The sequence below is a fragment of the Echinops telfairi genome, unplaced genomic scaffold (genome assembly GCF_000313985.2).
Source record: "Echinops telfairi isolate 266 unplaced genomic scaffold, ASM31398v2 ScPeMD7_2;HRSCAF=8, whole genome shotgun sequence".
NCBI lineage: Eukaryota > Metazoa > Chordata > Mammalia > Afrosoricida > Tenrecidae > Echinops > Echinops telfairi.
Genome location: NW_022103898.1, coordinates 73,374,676 through 73,397,358, shown reverse-complemented (window position 1 = coordinate 73,397,358; position 22,683 = coordinate 73,374,676). Strand labels below are relative to the sequence as shown.

Sequence of the window (22,683 nt, the reverse complement as noted above, 5' to 3'; positions counted from 1 at the left end):
AATCCACACTAAACCATCTTTTACTTTGTCTTTGCTTCTGCACTAGGATAAGGACTCTGTGGCCCTTTTCATTCATTCAAGAGACATTTCTTATAACCTGCTTCGTTGGTGATGGAGATCCAGTGGTGGAGAAAGCATGAGTGCCCTGCCTGGTCACCTGCATGTGTTTCTGAGGGATCTACTTTTATTCTCTAAGTATACCATAGAGTGTTGTGAAATGTTATACGTACACGCTATAAAGTGAAAAGAAAACATTGTTACACGTACAACACTTTAAACAGAAATATCAACATGTGAAGCCATTGTTGGTCAGCATCTCTAGCCAGGTCTCTATACTGCCGAAGGCGGTGTCTCCGTTCCTCCCCCTCTTCCTGGAGGCATCTTGAGGCCTCAAGGGACGCAGTCTCCAAAGAGCAGTTTGCTTGTTGCTGTGTCTTCTCACCCTTGAGTGACTCAGATTGTGTCCCTTTTCTGTGTTCTGCATTTTCGAGGCAATGAGAAGCTTGACGGGCAAGGTCAAGGCTGTTGGGTGGGTGGGGCAAGGTTTCCCAGTGAGCTTCTCATAGGACAGGCCTGGCTCCCTTCACAGAATGAACACCAGCGTTGCCATGATGAAAAAATGAAAGAGGAAAGGAGCCTTCTGTACAACCCTTATGGACTTCCCTCAACAGTGCAGTTTTCAGTATTTATAAAACTTCGTAATAAGTCTCTTGATCCTCCCATGTCTTTCAAGAAAATCTGTAAATATGGCGTTTTTTATATCCCCCCGCCCAAATCACCCGAACCTTCTGAGCTGACATCTCTGCTTTTCATTTAAGTGGCCCAGCATATTCCCTCAGCCACTGTTTTGGTTGATGCTTGCTCTTGGATTATATTGGTAAACCCAAGGCCTGCCCCACGTTCAGTGTGTTCCATAAAATCGCCCGCATTAAACTGCAGGCTTGCTAAAAGATGGGGAGGATCGCTTCCTAGAGTTTGCTGATCTTCACAGAACCCTTTTGGTGCCCATCAAATGGAAAGTTTGTTCAGGCCACGCTTTTTTTTTGACAACTGGAGATACAGAATCCTATAAGGTTCCCACATCAGAAGCTATCATATCAGCAGTAGTTCTGTGGTCCTCTTCCACCAGTTTCTGACCTTCAGTCACAGTTTTTTCACTCGTTAAAGTTTATAGTCGCCTCTATGATCATCTACAACCTCCTCCCCAGCTGCCTTGGAAATGTGTGATCCGTCTAAAACCAATGGTTTTCTGTGGGCAGCATCCCCGTAAAGTTGTCGCAAGGTCAGTGATTTGGGAAGATGTCCACTTGAATGTGTTACAAATTTGCTGTTAGCTTTTGTTTCGGCTTTACTCTTTCCCATGGCAGAAAAAGTATCCTATCTTTGAAGGCATCCTAACCAGACCAAGACAAGTGTTTGATTGAGAGAATTTGCCTGCAAATCCATTGCAGAGACATCGTGAAAGAAGCTTTGTTTAGAATCAACATATATGTATGTGAACTAGAACTCTAGTAGCAATACTTTATCACTTGCCCTTGATCTAGAATGGAAATAGTGTTAGCTTTTTTGTCTTTTCCTTGGCACAATGTTGCCTTTAAAATGTTTCTCCTTTGGCATCTATGACAGTCATTTTAGCATGAATAGTCTGATTTGGGGCACGTTACTAACATTATTGCATATTGCTTCTTTTTATTTTCTGCAGTTGTGAAAAGAGCGAGCCAATTCTGACGTAGTCTGACAGTCTAGGACTATGAGAACCGTTATTGAGTATGTGCTTCTGTTGGGTCATCTTCTCTTTCCATGGTGACCTCTGTGTCATTAAGACAATGCATAATTTTGGAATGTCAAGAATCTACATAACTTGAAATCATTAGTAAATACTAACAAATTGGAATGTTTCCTAATCCTGCTGTATATGGCATGTCGTCCAAGAGGAAAATGCTTGAATTGACAGATTTTTCAAATTATAATGACATTTAATTTTAACCTAAACAATATAAAACCCTTTCTTGCACATTATCATGTTAGAGACATAGTTTGTCTGGACTGATGGTCTAGTAAAAGACTCTTGAAATAAATTTACTGTCTCAGCATTTCCTTTCTGGATGTGTTATTGCTGCTTCTGTGTTTCATGCTGCCCCTCAGGCCTGAAATGCCTTTCTTAACCTTTTAGCTCATTGATTCCTCCTCATCTTCTCGGTGTGTCCCAACTAGCTCTGTTTCTGGGACTCTGTCTTGGTCCTTCATTCTCCTCTGGCTGGATTACATATGCTTTCTCAGCACTTTCTTAAAGTTCTCTGCAGATTTAGTATATGTAGCACAGATTTCATAATTTGATATGTCTTGGTTTTTATCCCCTAATTAGACTGTGAGCTGATTAATAGTAGAGAGCTTCGTGTGTTCAGCATTGTAACTTTGTAACCTAACTCAGTACCTGGCATGTAGGTGACATTCAGTAAGTGTCTATTGGATGAATAGGTGAATGAACAACATTAAGGAGTAAAATTGGACCTCTTTCTTTATGCACAAAATAAGGATAAGGCTTCAAAAAAGGTTAGCTGCAGAAATATTGGGCAACTTTATGGTCAGTTGCTGTTACCATAGTGGCAGTGGTCAAAGTTACCAAATCTAAGCACTTATTAAATGGATGTTGATCAAGGACGAGGCTTTAATTTAGGTTAGAACATTAAACTAATCATACATTGATAAAGCAATTAAGGGCATGTATCGGCTGAGAACAATTCTTAATGTGAAGAGTAGTGGACAGAGTAAAGAAATCTGAAATTTAGTGGAAAGTAACTTGTTGAGATGGCTAGAAGTAATTGAGAAGATAGGCATGAAGCTTGCCAGAAATTTCATTTTATTGCTGTAAATTACTAGTGAGTCATCACAGTCCGCATGTCCTCAAAATGTGTTGTCAAAGTGTTGAAGCCCTTGGAAAATGTAGATGAAGATGATTTACTTAAAAGCAATTTACGCTATTAAAAAGTGATATTATCTAACAGAATGATATCTTGCGGTGTGCCCGGGTCATGCTACATACTCCAACTTTGAAGAATAAGTATTTACATTATACAGATAAAGACACAGAGGCCTAAAAAGTACGTTCCACTTGTCTTTGACCACAGAAATATTAAATACCAGATCTGTCATTAAATCCCTAACAACTGAATTGAAACTCTGTGTGTTGCTCTAATACACTGTACCATGTCCCCTAAAATCTCTGAAATATTTATCAGTTTTCAGCTTAAGTTTAAAGTGACAGACATAAATTTATATACATTTAATCATTTCTTATATGGTTGTTCATTCATTCATCAAATATGTATTGGGCATCTGAGCACTGTGTGAAGAACTGCATATCTAATACATCCTGATGCCCTTATGGAATTTATAGTGGAAGAGACAGGCTTTGGAAACATAAATAACAATACAATAATTTTGATAAATGCTATGAAGAAAAATCCGGTGCCTTTTGTTAAGTAAATTACAGAGCAGTGCTCATATGTACTTGCTTCCCTGTGGGCAAATGTAATTAGATTTACAATATAGTGTACTGTGATCCAAGAAGATGCTTAAAATAGCTTTAGTTAGATAAGTGGTACCACCCCAGTGTAATCGAGCTGGGCAGTTTGAAAACATTGGTCTTCCAGCAGCCTTTTCACGGCACAGGGAAAATTTTGGTGAACCATGTGGCATTTGTGAAGAAAATTGTGGTATTAAACTTGACAGATTTTGAGAATTTACCAAATTTCACATCTTTATCTCATTGCTGGACGGTGACTCCGGAACTGTCTCAACAGTGTGTGATAGCAAACGGTTCATTAAGAAAGCTGAAATGTCCGTGGAGATGGTTACTAACCAGCCCGCTAGGAAACCCGGCTAATCCTGCTGCAACGTTGAGATTTTGCAATCAAAATATGCACAGAAAATTCAGCAGCTTTGATTATTTGGCTTCAGATACTGATAACGTTTGTCGTAAGTGCTAAATAGTAGTAAGGAGAAGTTATTTGATTTACTGCTTACTAATAAACATTAATTGGACGATGGACAAGCATCTTTGTGATAACAAAAAGGTCAAAGTTTTGAACCTACCAGTGGCTCCAAGGGAGAAAAAGATCTTGTAGAAATTTCAGCTCTGGAATGTCTAAGAAGCAGTTCTATTATGGCCTTCCTACAGAGTCACGAGGAGTCAGAATCTGCGTGATGGCACACAATAGCAGCAACAACAGCAACAACAATGTAATACAGCTGGGTAGCAAACAGAACAAAATAAAATGACACCAAACAAAACAACACAAAAGGTACAAAAGCCCAACAACAACAACAACAACGATCATGACAAAGGAAAGCAAAGCAAAGCAATGTGTACCTTTTCTGGGTCAATTGTAACAGCTTAGGTCACAGCTTCTTTGTAGTTCCAAGGAAGAAACCTGCCAACGACTATAAGATCCTCGACTTATTTTTATTATAATATTATAGCTCACTGGTATTAGGAATTTGTAGAAAACGCAGGAAAATAAATGAAAGCAAAGGGACTTTATTTTATTTTGATTTTCTTGGCAACAAGTATGTTGCAGCAACTGTGTAACTTGACTTGTTTTTCACCCCTTGTAGCTCAAAAAGCTCTTCCTAAACAGGTGGGAAATTGATAATTTCTTGACAATTGAAGATATTTTTGTAATTATCTGAAAATCTGAAAGACTTAAGACTATTCTTGGCTGTCAGCTAGCAGTTGAAATGCTTTTCATGAATTAAGTGTAAATGTATGTGAAAGGTAGGAATTAAGCAAGAAATTCAACATCATAACTGAAGCATATTAACATCTATCAATTCTGGATACCGTGAGTCTTCCTCTATTATCACTTCTCCTGAAAGTTTCTTATCATGTCAGTACATGATAACACATGTTTAACTCACAGAGGGGCAACTCCTAAGTTTGTTCTCAAAGAATAAATAGAATTGTTCTAACAGAGACGTGAAAAGGAGCATTCTTTGATAGGGACTGACTCTCAGTAAAACACCAAAATATGAAAGACCATACTTGTGAAAGATACCGAGGGATGGAATAGCAAGTGATGGAAAATAAAATGTGTCAGTGCTTTTAGGAGTACAAGGGACAAAGTGACATTGGAGAAGGCTGAAGACTGGAGGATCATATCAAATAGCAAAAGCATCCATTGTCATGATGAAATAATGATCAAACACCAGGAGGTCATGCTTGATAAACAAGAAGAACCTCACCTCCATTGTTAGGTAGAAAGAAATGAATGAAGGACTAATAGTGATAGCTTGCTTTCATCAAGTGAACCTTGTGTGCAGTGAAAGGACATGTTGCCCTGTCCCGCATCAGTGTGTTTGAACACCTAGTTGTAGATGTTTTGCTAGTCTGTCTCACGAGGGTCTCTCACCTTCGTTGGCCTGCTTCTTAACAGAACATTATGTTCCCCTCTAGTGAGTGAGCCTCCCTGAGGATGTTTACAAAGTAAGAGAATCAGACAGTGCTTTGTTCTGATTCATAAGGCTTTTAATAGGCTAACTTTAAGACATAGATGGCCACGCCTGTTTCTACTCTGTCTTTGACTGGAAGCTCTGTTGGAACTGGTACACCTTGGGTGAACCTGCTGGTATTTGAAATACCAACATAGCTTCCAGCATCACTGCAGCATGCAAGCCACTCCAGTGTGAAAAACCTATAGGAAGGGCTAACAGAGATAGAGGTAGACATTGGTAATCTAGAAGTTTTGGAATTGCTTCCTGAAATGATGGCATTTATTTTCTCTAATGACCTGGAAGGGTGACTGGGGATGGTTAAGGCACTTGGAGAGGGGAAAGATGTTAGAAGTAGTGGAGAGGAGAGGAAGGGACTAAGATTTTCTGAAAACATTACTGCAGAGGCATTGGGAATCCTTGTCCATCTGAAATATGTGAATGTGTAATAATTTCTGCTTCTGAAATGGCTCATTCTTATACACAGTAGAATAACATGGCCCTATCTAGTTACATGGCTGAAGTTACGAAGGCTATGAATTGAAGAGCCAAGTAATTTCATTCCTCACATGCTGATAGATATGTTCATGGTGGCCATGAAGGTTCAAGCTAAAGAGTTGGAAGTATGTTACTGAGATGGAGGACATGAATTTTATGGCTAGCTACTTAGATCAAAGTACATGAATATTGATCATAAATATTTTTTTAAATACTTTTATTGGGGGCTCTTACATCTCTTTTATCACAATCCAAACATTCATCCAGTGTGTCAAGCACACTTACCTATATGCTGCCATCATCATTTTCAAAGCATTCTCTTCTCCCTTGAGCCCCTGATATCAGCTCCCCAATTCTTCCCCCTTTCTCCTCCACCCGCCCTTCCTCATGAACCCTTGATAAGTTAAAGGTTATTATTTTCATATCTTACATTGTCCTCCATTGCCCCTCACCCACAATTATTCATCCCCCTGGGAGGGGGTTATAGTTGATCCTTGTGATTGATTTCCCCATTTCCCCCCACCCTCCCCTAATCGTCCTGGTATCTCTACTCTCATTGTTGGTCCATGAAGTATACAACTTTCCTCTAGTTCTTTGGTGCTTCCTTCCCCCAACTATCATGACCTCAATTCTAATTTACAAATCGGATTAGACCAGAACACGCACACTGGTACATATTAGAGCCTGCATCACAGGGAATCCAGGATAGATAAACCCCCTCAGGGCCAACAATGAGAGTAGAGACCATGAATATTTTATATGGTGGAGCTTTATAATGAAGAAGAATTACTTTGGAAGGTAGTATTTACATATCAATATGTTAAGTCAAGTCTTCCAATTCATGAACATGCAATGTTTTTCATTTATGTAGATCTTTTTTAATTTTTTGCAGAAGTATTTTACAGTTTTCCTGGTATAAGTCTTATAGCTCTTTGATTGGGTTTGTTCCCAGGTATTTTATCCTTTTGGGGACTGTTGTAAATGCTATTGATTTCTCAATTTTCTTTTCAAAGTCCTATTTGTTAGGGTTAGAGAACCCCAACTGATTTTTGTTGTTGATCTCACATTCTACCACTTTGCTAAATCCTTCTGTTAGTTCCAGAAACTTCATGGTGGAATCTTTAGGATTTTTTATTGTTAGATCATGTCATCTACAAATAAGATTTGGATCCCATTTATTTCTCATTTTTATCTTACTGTTCTAGCTGGCACTTCTAGTACAAAATAGAATAAGAACAGGGATAAGTTACTTTTTTTGTCTCTTTCTCAAGTTCTCTCAACCTTCTCTACTGAATAATGTTGGTTGGTTATTCATATGCTCATTATGTGAGGAATTATTCATCTATTTTTGCTTTGCTTAGAATTTTAGCATGAAAAGTTGTTGCATTTTATCAAACACTTTCTCATCATGGATTGATATAATCATGTGATTCTTTTATTTGTTTTAGTTATATAGAGAACTATGTTGATTGATTTTTTTTTTTCCAAATGGGTCTTTTTAGCCCTGGTATGCATCTCATTTAATTATTACTTTTTCATGCTGTTGAATTCTATTATCTAGAATGTGGTTAAGAATTTTTGTATATTCATGAGGGATTATTGTCATTCATAGTTTCCTGTGAGTTAGTATTGACTCACAGAGTCGCCAGTGCAGTGAAATATCTAATATGGCTCTCTAACCAGAGCTTTGTTACTCGACTTACTGCCAGCAGCGGATCCCTGCTCATAACAACCCCGTGGGACAGGGTGGAACTGCTCCGATGGGTTTCTGAGGCTAGCCCTTTATGGGAGTAGAAACTGTCATCTTTCTCCCTTAGAGTAAGGCTGGCCTTGTGGTTAGCACCCCAACTCTGAGCCCACTTTGCCATCAGGACCCCTCTAGCCTTTGATAGCTCCTACCAACGAGCCTTTGTTTTCCTGATGGGTCTGGGTAAGTAAGCAAGTGGGGGAATATACTGATTAGACTTATGATTCAACTCTGAGGGTTAGCAGGATTGATTAGGGTTTCCATCCTGCTGGATATAAAATAAGCCATCTCGGAAAAAGGAAGGTCTCAAAACCCGCAAGAGAGAGAATAACCAGCAATAGTGTGCACCCTTTGGACCCCTATATCCCTGCACATTGAATCATCCTGATCCCAAGACACCTTTGACTTTAGACTAGGTGTGGAGGAGCAGCAGCAGCAGAAGGAGTCAGCAGGAGACAGAGTTGGTAGGCTTCCTAGCTCGTAGAACAAGTAAGGTTCTAAGTGCTTTGGGACAGGAGGATGGCTTGTGTAGTGAGGTGCCTCTGGGCACCTAATTGGGAAAATGTGGTTTGCTCATGCCTGGAACTGGAGCTGAACGCCCTCAAGTTCAGGCTTAAGGTGGAACAGCCTGCTCTTTGGTCATTTATTGGCAACCTTAAAGGAATTTTGTAACATTGTCTAAGCAAGACAGAATCTAGGCCAAGAGGCTGAGGATCCCATGCCTACCTGTGGGCACAGGAGAGAAGAAGCTCTTCTGAGTGAAGAATCCTATTTTGGACACTTCTCAACCGAATTGTAACTGGATTACCTCCCTAATAAAATCTATAATTGTGAGTAACATCTGTGAGTTCTGTGTGGCCATCACAATGAATTATCCAGCCTAGCCACAGAAGTACTGTAGGATGTAGAGTTGGCAAAGAGGAGTCCTGTCAAACCTCTGGTTTATGGCCATCAGCTTTGGGAGCTGGAAGAAATCAGATGTAGTCCCACAGCAACCCTACATGCAAAGAAGGAACTATCGCTCAGTCCTGAGCTATCCTCACAGTTATGTTTGAGTCCATTGTTGACGCTGTGATAATCCATCTCGATAATCCATCTCACCGATTTTCCTCTTTTTTTGCCAACCCTCTACTTTACAAGCATGAAGCACTATTCTAGGGACTGGTGTCTCCTGATAATACATTCAAAGTATGTGACTAAAGTCTTGCACACCATTCTCACTTCTTTGGAGAAGTGTGTCTGTTTTTTAACACAGATTTGTTTGTTCTTTAGGTGGTCCAAGATACTTTCAATATTCTTTGCAAACATCATAATTCAAATGCATCAATTCTTCTTTCAGTCTTCCTTGTTCATTGTCCAGCTTTCACATGCATATGAAGTGATTGAAAATACCAAGTGCGGCTAGCATAAAGCACCCTTTAGTACTCAAGGCAGCATCCTTCCTCTTCAACACTTTACAGAGGTCTTGGGTAGCAGATTTGCCCAATGCAACAGGTCGGCTGATTTCTTCGCTGCTGCTTTTATGACCATTGACTGTGGATCCCAAGGAAAATTAAATCATTGACAGCAAATGCTTCAAGTCCTCAATTTCAGCAGGCAAGGCTGTTCATGTGCGTATGGCAGGTTGTTAGTAAGCCTTCCTCCAATCCTGACGCAGCATTCTTCTTCCTATAGTCCAATTTTCAAGATTATTTGCCGAACATACAAATTGAATAAGTATGGTAAAGAATGCAATGCTGACACACACCTTTCCTGCTCTTAAATCTCATGGTGTTCCCTTGTTCTGTTCGAATAACTGCCCTTTGGTTCACGTACAGGTTCCTCATGAGGACAATGAAGGGTTCTGGAATTCCCATTCTCATGTGATCCATAGTGTGTCACCATCCACACAGTTTAATGTCTTTGTATAGTCAATAAAACATAAATAAACTTCTTTCTGGTATTTTTTTCAAATAGTTACCTTGTGCCATGTCCTCTGCTGGCTTTGATTTCAGGTAGCTTCTCGTGGTAGTTAGACAATTTCAACTTGATAAATAAGAGCGGAGGGGTGGAGGCTAGCTTGTCAATCAGGTCACAGCCTGGTGATCCCCCCTTGTGGGCATGGCTTTCTTTCTCACTTCATCTTTTCCTCCCGGGAGGTGAGACACGCTCTCTATCTGCTAGACCTACCTGTTAAACAAGCCACATGAAGCCACGTCGATGGCAGCCACAACTCTGGAGATGCTTCCACTGCCACTGGATCCACAATATTTTCTAACCACGGACCTGTGATCTTTCTGCACTTGGCATCATTCTATGTGCAGTGTGAGTCTGAAAGGGATTCATAGACTAGTATCGGACATATGGGCTAATATCAGACTTAAGGACTTTATCTGGAGTGGGCTGGGATGTTTTCTCAATATCCAATTGCTTGTTGGTATAAAGCTCTCTCTTATGCACATGAGTGTCTCTGGATTTGTTCCTTTGGTCAACCTGGACTAATATACTGCCTATTGATTTATTGCTGCAAACATTTAAAAATTATCTTCAACAAAATTTTACTTGCATGTGATGTTCAAGAGATTGTTTTGTAATGTCCCATTCTGTTAGGTCAGCTTTGTTTGACATGGACACAGATATGGAACTCTTCCAATTGAGTGGCCAGGTAGTTGTCCCCAAATTTCATAGTATAGGCAAGTGGATGCTTTAAGAACCTCTATTAGCTTGCTTAAACATTTCTATTGGTATTCTGCCAATTCCAAGTGCCTTGTTGTTTGCAAATGTCTTCAGTGCAGCTTGGACTTCTTTCTTTATTACTTCCATTGGTTCTTGATTTTATGCTCCCTCTTGAAATGGTTGAGTATCGACCAATTCTTTGGGTATGGTGACTCTATATTCCTTTCATCTTCTTTTGATGCTTCCCGTATCCTTCCTTATTTTGCCCAGAGAGTCCTTCAACAGTCTAACTCAAGGTTTACATTTTTTCTTTAATTCTTTAGACTGACTTGAGATATGCTGAGTGTGTTCTTCAATTTAGCTTTCTAACCCGAGGTCTTTGTACATTTCACTATAACATTGTGCTTTGTGTTCTCCACGTGGCCAGTGACAATTCCTGTTCACTCTTTTACTACATCATCTCTTCCACGCTGTGTTTTGATGTGTAATTTTCTTTTGTAGTGGTGCCTTTCCCTGGAGTTGGTATCAGGGTTACACTGGATACAAACAATGGATTTGAGGATATTTCTTCTTTATGCACGTTCTCGAGTAGTTTGAGTAGAACTGGTGTCACCTCTTCTCTGAATATTTGATGGTTTTCTTCAATGAAACTGCCTGGACTCGGACTTTTTTCGGGGGAGTTGGGTGAGTTTGTGACATCATCAGTCTTTTTCTATTTTCTTTATTTGTGCCTCTGTTTTGGTTAGTTAGGTAGTGTGCTTCTGCAAATTTGTTGATTACTTCAATTTTATTGAAATTCATTTTTAAATTTGTTTGATAGCATTTTTTCATTATATTCTGTTATGGTCTAATTTGCAGTGGTGTAAACCTATTTTGACTTCATTTTGTTTATTTTAATAGTTTTATTGACATATGATATAACTGAGTGGTTTAAAAATACCAAAAATTTGTGCAATCATCACCACAATCAATTTTAGAAGTTTCTTCCTTCTTGTATTCTTTATTATTAGCTAACCAATTCCCCCTTACCTGCTGTAATACTTTTTAACTCATTTGGATCTGTTGTATTATCACCTATCTCATTTCTTATTTTGGTTATTTTCATATTTGTATCAATTTCCTTTGTTAATTTTGCCAGTGGTTTGTCAATTTTATTGATCATTTTCAAGAACAATCTCCGAGATTTGTTGATACTTTCTATAGATTTTCTTTTCTTTTTTATTTATTTATGCTCTAATTTTTATTCTTTCCTATTAGGGGTAACTGTGGTGGTATTGTTGGGTAAGCATTGGACTGCTAGCCAAAAGGTCAGTGGTTTCAACCCACTAGCTGCTTGGTGGGAGAAAGATGAGGCTGATTGCCTGTAAAGATTTATAGCTTAGGAAACTCTACATAGGATTGTTATGAGTTGGAATTGACTCATTGGTAGTGGTTTGTTTTGTTTTTGTCCTGGTGCACTTCTTTGGATGCTGCTTTTCTTCTTGTTTAGGGTTAAGCTATTTATTTTGACCTATTTAGTGGCATAGTGAATTTAGTATTGTGCTGCTAACCATAATGTCAGTGACTTGCATCCACTGGCTACTCCACAGGAGAAAGATGAGACTATATGCCCTTATAAAAATGGAGAAGTCTGTGGAGTCGGCCCCAATTCCAACTATGTGGACACCCTTCCTCCAGAAGAATTCACTTGAGAAGAAAGCCATGAAGCTACAGCTCAGGGTGAGGGGTACATCTGATCAGTGCACACAGGAGCAAATGAAGAGGGAAGGGGAGAGAGTGGCACACACTCTGGCCCATCAATCACCGAGGATGATATTCCTGCTCAGAGCAGCCATTGCACAGAGAGGACCATAGGGCTGGCCCCACTATGAGACAGGACATCCCTACTGACCCATAACACTGTGAAGGACAACACTGGAAGTACAGTGCAGGAATTGTGCCCTATCTGACCCCACCACACAGGGGTGAAATGCTAAGGGCATGCAACAGGGCAGCAAGGGGAGCAAGGCAATGAAACCCCCCCAGGGAATACTAAAAATAGACTTTGGAGCCAGAGTGTGGCACCCCATCAGACTCGACCAGAAAACACTCCGAACATTCAACAAACAGACCTGGAACTATTTATAGGCTCTTCTTTTTTTGTAGTTGCTTTTTGTTGTTGTTTGGGTTTTTTGTTTTCCTTTGTTGTTTTGTTTTGCTCTGCCTTGTTTTTGTGCTTATTAGAGTGTCTGCATGTTTATCTAGATAATATAGGCGGGATAAACAATCCTGAGGAGAAAACAACAGGACCAATGGTTCCCAGGGTACATGGTAGAGGGGGATGCCGGGGGAAAGGAAGTGGATGTTAACAAACCCAGGGACAAGGGAATGGTAAGTGATCTAAAATCAATGGCAATGAGGGCATAGGATGCCTGGTAGGGCTTGATCAAGGTCAATGTAACTGAAAGGAATTACTGAAACCTGAATGAAGGCAGAACATGATAGTGGGACAAGAGGAAAGTAAAAGGAAATAGAGGAAAGAACTAGGAGGCAAAGGACATTTATAGAGGTCTAAATACGGGTGTGTACATATGTAAACATTTATATAAAAAATAGGGAAATTGATCTATGTACATATATTTATATGTTAAGTATCAAGGTAGCAGATGGACATTGGGCCTCAAGTACTCCTTCAATGCAAGAACCCTTTGTTCTAATAACTTGGCATTCCATGATGCTCAGCTTCCTGACATGATTGCTGGAGACAAAGTGGGTGCATAGCAAATGTGAAGAAAGCTGATGGTGCCCGACTATCAAAAGATAAAGTATCTGGGGTCTTAAAGACTTGAAGGTAAACAAGCGACCATCTAGCTGAGAAGCAACAAAGGCCACTGGAAGAAGCACACCAGCCTGTGTGATCATGAAGCCCGCTGTGAAAATGTTCGTGTACTTTAACTGTAAATGCTAGTTCTGGACTTGTGTGTAACAGAGCTTTAGATAATCTACTTCCTCTGACTTTCAAAGATCACCTTTGGCGGCTGAGTAAACATCAAACAATGGAATTGTTATTGGATATCTAAGGCTATGACGTGTCTCATGCCTATCATTTATTTACTTGCACAAGTAATGCTATTCTCAGTCTTTGCCACAAAGCCCTCATATCCTTCAACCTTAGAGGTCAGCTCAGCCGCTTATCAGCTGACATGAGTATACATTTGCTGTCTTGATCATTAGTCACTCACTTTAAGTTCTGCTTTTCATAGAGTGTTTGCCCTCTGCTTCCAAAACAAACAGACATCTCATCTCTTCCAGGCTTAGGAGTAAAGAAAATGAAACACGATATTTAAAAGACTCCAGTAGATTTTTTTCAGTTATTTTTTTTATTTATTATGCGTGCTAAAAGCTGTCATGAATCATGAACTATGACTGGTGTACTAATGGCTATTTCCTTCAGATAAGTTTTTCTTAAGTTCTGAAGAGTGTACAAACATGAGTAGAGGGTATTAAGTTAAAGGAAAAATCTGTCCCCTAAGATTATCTGCTGCCATTACTGAAAATTTTTTGAGTGTGCATTTATAGAATGTTACATATTCATTTTTAGCTTTAATATGGTTTCTGTAAGTTCTATTTTTGCATACATTTTGCCTGCTTTTTCAGATATAGCAATAAAATTGATAGTCTCAGGTGATGTAATTTTTTGGCTTTGTCATATATTTTCTTTTTTATATTTTTCAATAAATATCTTGTCAAAATATATTTTATTGATTGATTGATTAAGGTTTGTTCATAAGTGAGAAAAAGTTATAGACCTTGGGCCTGGTGCTTGGCAAGAGTAACTTGCTTCTAGAACAATCTCTGAATTAAGCTCCAAACTCTTCTCCAACCTCATGTCAAGATGAATAGACATTGATAACCTTGACAGTGTCAGTCATCAGAATGCCTTTCATGTTTATGGTGCTTTGAAACATCATTCTGAGACTTATAAGGCGTTCCTTACCCCTGAACTTGTGCCTTGGAGCCAAGCACTATCTCTATTACCCCTCTACTCCCATAAGGAGCTACAGTCTCCAAAACATAAGGGATAAGTTCTACTCTGCCCTACAGGGTTGCTACCCTGTTTCCTGAAAAGTAAGACATCCCCCCAAAATAAGACCTACTTACAGTTTTGCCTCTCGCTGAAATATAAGGCATTCCCCCCATCCCCCCGAAAATAAGACTTCCCCCAAAATAGGGCCCCCTGAAGCTACCGTAACTCTGGACTCTGGACCATAGAGGTGGGCGCGGCCGCACATTTCACTGTTGGCTGGAACGCAGCCAGAGCAGACAGAGAGTATGAGGTCTCTTTTAACAAAATAATAAACAATAAATGTGTACCGTATTCTTCTTCATGGAAAAATAAGACATCCCCTGAAAATAAGACCTAGCGCATCTTTGGGAGCAAAAATATAAGATACTGTCTTATTTTCGGGGAAACGGTATGATTTGGATGGCAGAATAGAGTTCTACCAGTCTCCAGGAGCCCTGGGGAGTATAGTGAGTTACACGTTGGGCTGATAACTGCAAGGTCAGGAGCTCGAAACTACTAGTTGCTCCACAAGAGAAAGATGATGCTTTCTACTCCCATAAAGATTTAGGGTCTGCAAAACCCTCAGGGGCAGTTCTACTCTATCCTTTAGGGTTGCTTATGAGTCAGAATCTACTCGATGGCAGTGAGTTTGCATTTCATTCCCCTTTGATATATCTCTGGATGTCTATCTTACTTGAAGAGGACGCACATTGGATATAACTGAGTTAATAGAAACTGCTGGGTTAATAGAAATTCCCCTGCAGGGTGAGCCCATTGTATGTGCCATACCTGCTGTACCTTAAGCAAACCGCTGCCCTGGGTGATGCGTTTTGATTGTAACTAACATTCCTCAATCAATTAATTATGTCATAATCACAGACCAGACATGGAACTTCCAGGCACCATTGAGCATGAAAAGAACTATATTGAATTAGCTGCTGGTCCTTTCTAGCAGTACAGCCATTTAAATTATCTAAATAATAGCCTGTAAAATTACAGAATTAAAAGTATAAAATTTACCTGATGATTAGATAAGATATTAGAGAATAATTTAGTCTTTCGGTGGCTTAGAGATTCATAAATTTTTTGCTTTCTCTTCTTATGTTTATTGATTTTCAGTATAATGAACTGAGAAAATTCTCTTAGTTTATAGAATTTTAAAGTAATACAGTGTAGATTGTAGACAGAATGTCCTTTTGATAATTGGTTTTACACTAAGGAGACTACAAAACAATTGGTTTTCTTAATCAAAACATTTTGTAAAAACCCATCTATGATTTAGATTTGTATGTTTCAGAAGGTCATAATTACTCAGTGTTGTACTAAGTGAAAATGACTGAAAAAAAGTAATTTGATTTAATTTTAACCACCTCTCTTTTGCTTTCTCTGTCTCCCTTTTTCTTTACTTAAAATATATCTGTATTTGGTAGATATGACAATTTTAACTGTAAAATAACATCTTGATTTTTGTTTAGTGACCCATAAACATAAACCTTTTAAGACCATTTTCTGGAACCTAAAAAAAAAATTGTAAATCTTCTCTAAAACAAATGAGAAAACTTTTGGAGCCCTATTTTGACAGACAAAGAAACCACAAAAGCTATGAATTACAATGATTTCTGATGGTCTAATGTTCTTGAAGAAATTCAGAGAATTTCCAGAGGAAAACAATGTAATTTTATTTTACATGAGCAACAAAATATGGGGTGACTTGGATTTGTAGGCATGGGTAAGCAAGGTAATGATGCAGACCAAAGTGGAGTTTAGTAATAATACTAATATGAAGGGGCTTCAAAAGTTTGTGAGAAAATAGCATTAAAATATGTGTAACTTTTCTATGATCTTTTTGAAGCCCATACATATATCACCAAATAGAAAAATGAAATAGGTTAAAAATCATATATTTCAGTGATAGTCAACAAATAGTTAATTGCAGTAAAATGATGTGTCCTTAATGTTTACTATATAAATAAATTTATCTTATTCTATGTGATATAATAATTTTTCCTATTCTGAGTCTAAATTAGAATGAATCCAGTTTTCACAACAAGGAGTTTCTTCATATGTAGAACTGATCATTTGTATGATATTTACTAAATTGCAGAAAGTAATGTGTCCATAATCTGCTTATAGTTTTGGATCTTACAAAATAAGCATACTGATTGTTGATCTAGAATTCCTTTCATCGTATGTTTCTGATAAAATCCAGTAACATCATTAGTGCTACCTAAATTATTGAATTTTCCTGTAAAATATCCATCTTGGCCCATGTGAAATATTTTTGAACAATCTTTGTCAAACAATCTAATTTTTCATGATCATGTTTATTTGAGACAATAAGCCATGTTCAATAAAATAATATCTGGTCTTGTGTATTTGAATAAATTCATATTTTTCAAGCAAGGAACCAGTAGGAAACTAATATTTATTAGATGTTTTTATGAGGTGTTTTACACTTTCTTAAGTAGTAACTAACAATTATAAAAATTGCGATTATTATTACATTCCTGCCAAACTCTGTGCTAAGTATTTTTAAAGTATTACATGAGTCAATATTCACATGCTTAAAGCAAATACCACTTCATCTGTAGCTCCTTTATTTCTTTTTTTGTAACAGAGTTGAGCACATATTTAATATCTTATTTCAAAGTTTATGTAATCAAAAGGCGTTCAATAATAAATAGTTACATTTTGATTATTTTCTTGGAGTGTTTTTCAAGTATTTCTGTACTTCCAATGCCTTTCTTTTTAGTAAGACAACTTCTTTCAATTAAAAAAAAGAAAAAACTTTCAGTAAGACGTGATTCTTTAATTTTAAAATTATTTTAATATAAATAAAGTTTTAGGACAACTATGTAAATATTTCAGGTGATTACTTTCTAAACACACACACACACACACACATCAAGTAGAGAGGGGGAAATCACCCAAAAGTTCAAAGCATTGATATTTTTAAATTCCGGAGACTGGTTTGAAATTAATCTCACAGATTTTTTTTTATGGCATAACTACAATGCGCACTGGGGAATTAGAATTAGAATCAAATAATGCTTACAAATAAACTCAGGACATATGGTCATATGTGCTATGGATTAGTTAGCATCAAGAGGGGCGCCTTTACATCATATCTTGGAAATGTAAAGCACGTCAGCAGAGCTGTTCCAGCCGGTGCAGTTGAAAACCACATACTCTGACGGAAGCCCTGTCGATATCAAGTAGGCTACTTCTCATTTTTTAAAGTAAGCTTCTCAGCATTTAGATGGTTTCTCTATTCTTGGATTCTTCTAGGAGTTGATCTGAATGTGGCGTTTTATGGAGAATCTTGGAAACCAAAGGACTCTAAACGCTGCCAGTAAAGCTGCTTTGTGAGTACCTTGGCTGTGTAATATTGTTTACTCCTTGTCTAGAAAATTATCCTGTTTCCTGCTGTTTGTGATTTGGCAGATCGGAATGTGAATGATAATACTGGCTTTGCTGTAGTTAAATCTCTGAAGAAATATGTAGCTGATCTTAAAGTTGGCATTTAACTTCTAGTCCTTCCCTCAATCCATATTCCGTGTGGTGTTGGTGAAGAGACTAAGCCTTAGTTTCTATGCCTATAAAATGGAGCTGAATAAAAGCCTTTGCTTTTTCAAAAGTTTGTTACAAAGGTAAAGATGCCAAGTTTCAAATGCAATAATAGAATTTTATTGTTATTATTACATGCTTACACTCTTGGCCACTAACCCCAAGATAGATGGTTTAATCCACTCAGTGACTTTGGACGAAAGACCTGGCTCCCCCACCACAGCCAGATCTCAGCTGCTGAAAACCCTGCAAGGACGCTCCGCTCTGAAGCACACAGAGGGAGTTGCCATGAGTTAGAATTGACTTGACAGCAACTCTTTTGTTATTGTTACTGGTGGTGTTGCTTATTGACTAATTAATATGAATGTTGGTTTTATCACAGCTGGCAATTTTATTATGTCCTCTCCGTCAATGGGACCTTTACAAATAATTATTTTAATAAAAATGATCATATTAGAATTTATTTTAGCCAAATTTGATTCACACAGGGCTTTAGCACTTACAAAGAGATCCCATACTCATGATTTAGTGTAATTTGTTTATTGATATCACTTTGGGTATACAACAGGCCAGGCCCTTTCACGGTGTTGATTCGGAATCTGATGCCCATCCTAATAGACTGTAACTACTATCGAAGAATATTAAAAATGAGATTCTCTGAAAACGAGCCCAGCCTCTTTTCAGGGATGATATGGAATTGCTCAGATTTATCTGTTTACCTTGGGATTGCTACATTGTAACTAGTTTGAGTTGTGTGCTATACAGTATTTATAAAGTGATCTGCTGTTTGCCATGTGAAATTCCTGGCTGTAAGCTCTCTCTTACCTCTCTGTCATGAACAGATTTTACTGTGCCCCTGTGCTAGGTAGAATAATGGTCCCAGAAGCATTTGCATGTCTTAATCTTAAGGAGGTCTGAATATGTTATGTTTTACTTAAGACTTGGAGACTGTTTATTTTGTTTCCACCCTGCTGACAATTTGCCTTTCTAACCTCTGAGCCTTGATGGCATACTGGGTGTGCATTGGGCCGCTAATAGCAAGGGCAGTTCAAATCCATTGGTCACTTTACAGGAAAAAGTGGAGGGTTTCTACCCCCTGGAGTCACAGTCTTGGAAACCACAGGAACAGTTGTTCCTGGCCCCAAAGGTGCACTCTCAGTCAGCGTGGACTCCATGACAGTGAGTGAGACCCAGGAATACTGAATCACAATGTACTTTTTACCGAGATCACCTAAGAACAGGGCATTGAAGAGGATAACATCATTTAGAAGCCCTGATCATATCACAATTCCTGTCGGAAATAGAAGAATAAAACTTGTTAATTAGCTGGTATTCTTGATATCATGTCATTAACTTGATAGCAGTGAGTGAGATCCAGGAATACTGAAACAGAAGCAGCTTTTTACCAAGGTCACTTGAGCGCAGTCCATAAAAATCACCCAGTTCTTCGCCTAAGTCTTTGCTGACTCAGGATCTGGGGTAGAAATGCTAATTTTTAGCAAGAGATTAGAGAAGATTAACCCATTTAGAAACCCTGATTATATCACAAGGGACAATCCTGATGCAAATAGAAGACTTAAGGTTGTTAATTAGCTGATACTGAAATCATTCTTGATTTTATTGATGGACTCAGTATATCCACAAGGATCCTTTTGTGATAAACAAGCAACCCAAGGCCTTTAAATAAATTCTGACTTGTAATGACCCTGTAGGACAGAGTAGAACTGTTCCTTGGGCTTGCCAATTATAAAACTTTATGCAAGATGCAACTTTATCTTTTTCTTTCAGGCTGTCTGCTGGGTTTGAACTGCTGACCTTGTGGGAGGAGTGGAGATGTGAAATGGGAGGTGAAGAAATTCAGTGAATTTTTGAACCATCAAGAGACCAGTAATATTTGAGGAAAAACAGATATGTTACTGATGTAACAGCACACAATGTGTTGTCTGTTAATTACCCACAAAGCCAATAAACCCATGATTACAAGTTGGGCTGCTAACTATAAGATCAGCAATTCAAAGCCACCGCATTCTGTAGGAGGAAGATGGCACTTTCTACTCCCATAAAGAATCATGATCCTGGACACTCCCAGGGGCAGTTCCACCTTGTCCTCTGGGTCATTATGAGTCAGAATGACCCCATGGGTGGGAGCTGGGTTTTGGGTTTGGGTCCCTTGTATTTCAGATATCTGTGTGAAGAATCAAAAAGACAGACACAGATGAGTTGCCTCACAAAATCAATGTCGGATTGAAAATTGTTTATTAGGATATGGTATTCTATTCCTGGCCTTTGTGTGAAGATCTTTCTCATGGCCATCAAATTGTTTCCAGCTCATGTGTGGGCATAATTAATTCCAAATCATGGCTGCCCTATAGGCCAGGGTAAAGCTTCCCTTGCTTTCCCGAGGCTGTAAATCGTTATAGAAGTACAAAGGCTTGTCTTTCTTCCAGGGAACTTGTGGGTTTGAATCCCAGACCTTGAAGTTAGCAACCTGAGGCAGAAACCACCACACCCCCAAGCTCCCTTCCCTCTCACTGCCATTGACTGCATTCTGACTCATAGCAACCCTGGAAGACCAGGTGAAACTGCGCCTATGTGTTCACAAGACTGTCATTCTCCTTTGGACAAGCTGGTGGTTTTGAATTGCTGACCTTGTGATTAGCAGCACAACACATAATCATTAGGCCACCAGGACTCCATAGGAAGAGTAAATAGGTCTTACATTTCCACCTATCTCCACAACTAGAATCTGGTTAAGGTCAGAAATCAGAAAGTCCATGAAGTCATTGAAATAATTTAGTGGAAGGTTTCAATTACAGTAAGTACTAAATATCTTGCATGTCTTCTTTATCTCTGGTTGCCTTTGTCCTTTGAAACTATATCAAGAAACCAGTAAGGTGGGTTCTTAAAGGCTTGAAGGTAAACAAGCGGCCATCTAGCTGAGAAGCAACAAAGCCCACATGAAAGAAGCACATCAGCCGGTGTGATCATGTGGTGTCCAACGGATCAGGTATTAGGCATCAAAGAACAGAAAATCACATCATTGTGAATGACGGGGAGTGCAGAGTGGGGACCCAAAGCCCATCTGTAGGCAACTGGACATCCCCTTAAAGAAGGGTCTTGGGGAGGAGACGAGCCAGTCAGGGTGCAGTGTAGTAATGATGAAACATACAACTTTCCTCTAGTTCCTAAATGCTTCCTCACCACCCACTATCATGATCCCCATTCTACCTTACAAATCTGGCTAGACCAGAGGATGTACACTGGTACAGATAGGAACTGGAAACAGAATCCAGGACAGATGATCTCTTCAGGACCATTGGTGAGAGTGGCGATACTGGGAAGGTGGGGTAGAAAGTGGGAGCTGATTACAAGGATCTACATATAACCTTCTCCCTGGGGGATGGACAACAGAAAAGTGGGTGAAGGGAGACATCAGACAGTGTAAGATATGACAAAATAATAGTAATTTATAAATTATCAAGGGTTCACGACGGAGGGGGGAGCCAGGGAGGGGCCGGGATGAGGAGCTGATGCCAAGGGCTTACTTAAGTGGAGAGCAAATGTTTTGAGAATGATGAGGGCAATGAATGTGCTTTACACAATTGATGCATGTATGGATTGTGATAAGAGTTGTACGAGCCCCCAATAAAATAATTTTAAAAAAATCAGTAAGCAGTTCAACACTATTGTTTTCCTCTGTTAAAAACTCTCTAACCCACTCACAGTATCCTCATTTCTTTTACATAGACTATGGATTCATTGGGTTCATGTCAAGGCTAATGGTCAAATAATGGTCAAGGCTAATTTGACCAAATAATGTTCAAATAATTTTTCTTTAATTTGACTAAATAATGGTCAAATAATTGGCTGGATGTATATATTACTATATTATTATATATACATATGGTGGCATAGTGTCTGTACACTGAACTGCTAACCACAAGGTCAGAGGTTTGAACTCACCAGCCACTCCATGGAGAAAAGTTGGGGCTTTCTATTCCCATTAATATTTAGTCTCTGATCCCAAGGGCTCAATGGAAAGTACATGTCTAAAAAAAGAAAAAGATGGAATATATGTATGAATATGTCAGATACAATTGATGTACGGTTTATAATAAGATTTGTAAGAGCCCTCAATAAAATGATTTTTTTTAAAAGATTTGAAGTCTTAAATGGACCTTTATACCCTGTCCTATTGGGTAGCTATGAGTCAGAATCAACTCAATGCAGTGAATTAAATTGTTATATAATATCATCTGTAGCAAAGCTAGGAAACAGTTGAATTTGAGCATCTTCATCCTTCATGTTAAGTTCAAGAAATAATGAATTTGGCATTTCTGTTATGAACAGAAATGAGCCACATTTGCTAATGTGTCCATGGAAAATCTGATTTATAATGAGCATATTGGTTTTAGGAGGGACTGAGAACCACTCGTTAAGTGCTGGACTACTATCTGAAAGGTTGGCAGTTTTAACCCATCAGAGGCACTTAAGAAGACAGGCCTAGGGATATGTTTCTGAAAGGTCACAAACTTGAAACCCTTTGGTGCAGGTCTGTCCTGAACGCACAGGTCACCATGACTGATGCGAAGTGGATGGCACGGAACAATAGCAGCATATTGGCTGTAGCTGCGGGGGGATAAAATATTACCCAGGGTTTGGACATAGCCAATTCCATAGC

The 22,683-nt window shown here is 38.8% G+C and overlaps 1 long non-coding RNA gene across 1 annotated transcript in view; it reads left to right on the top strand.

Moving 5' to 3' along the window:
* Positions 1–22,683, top strand: part of LOC123521594 — a 114,722-nt gene that overhangs the window by 55,138 nt on the left and 36,901 nt on the right. The window contains exon 2 of the long non-coding RNA XR_006680003.1: positions 17,724–17,800. This is a non-coding gene — a long non-coding RNA (uncharacterized LOC123521594). The remainder of the gene's footprint in view (positions 1–17,723; positions 17,801–22,683) is intronic.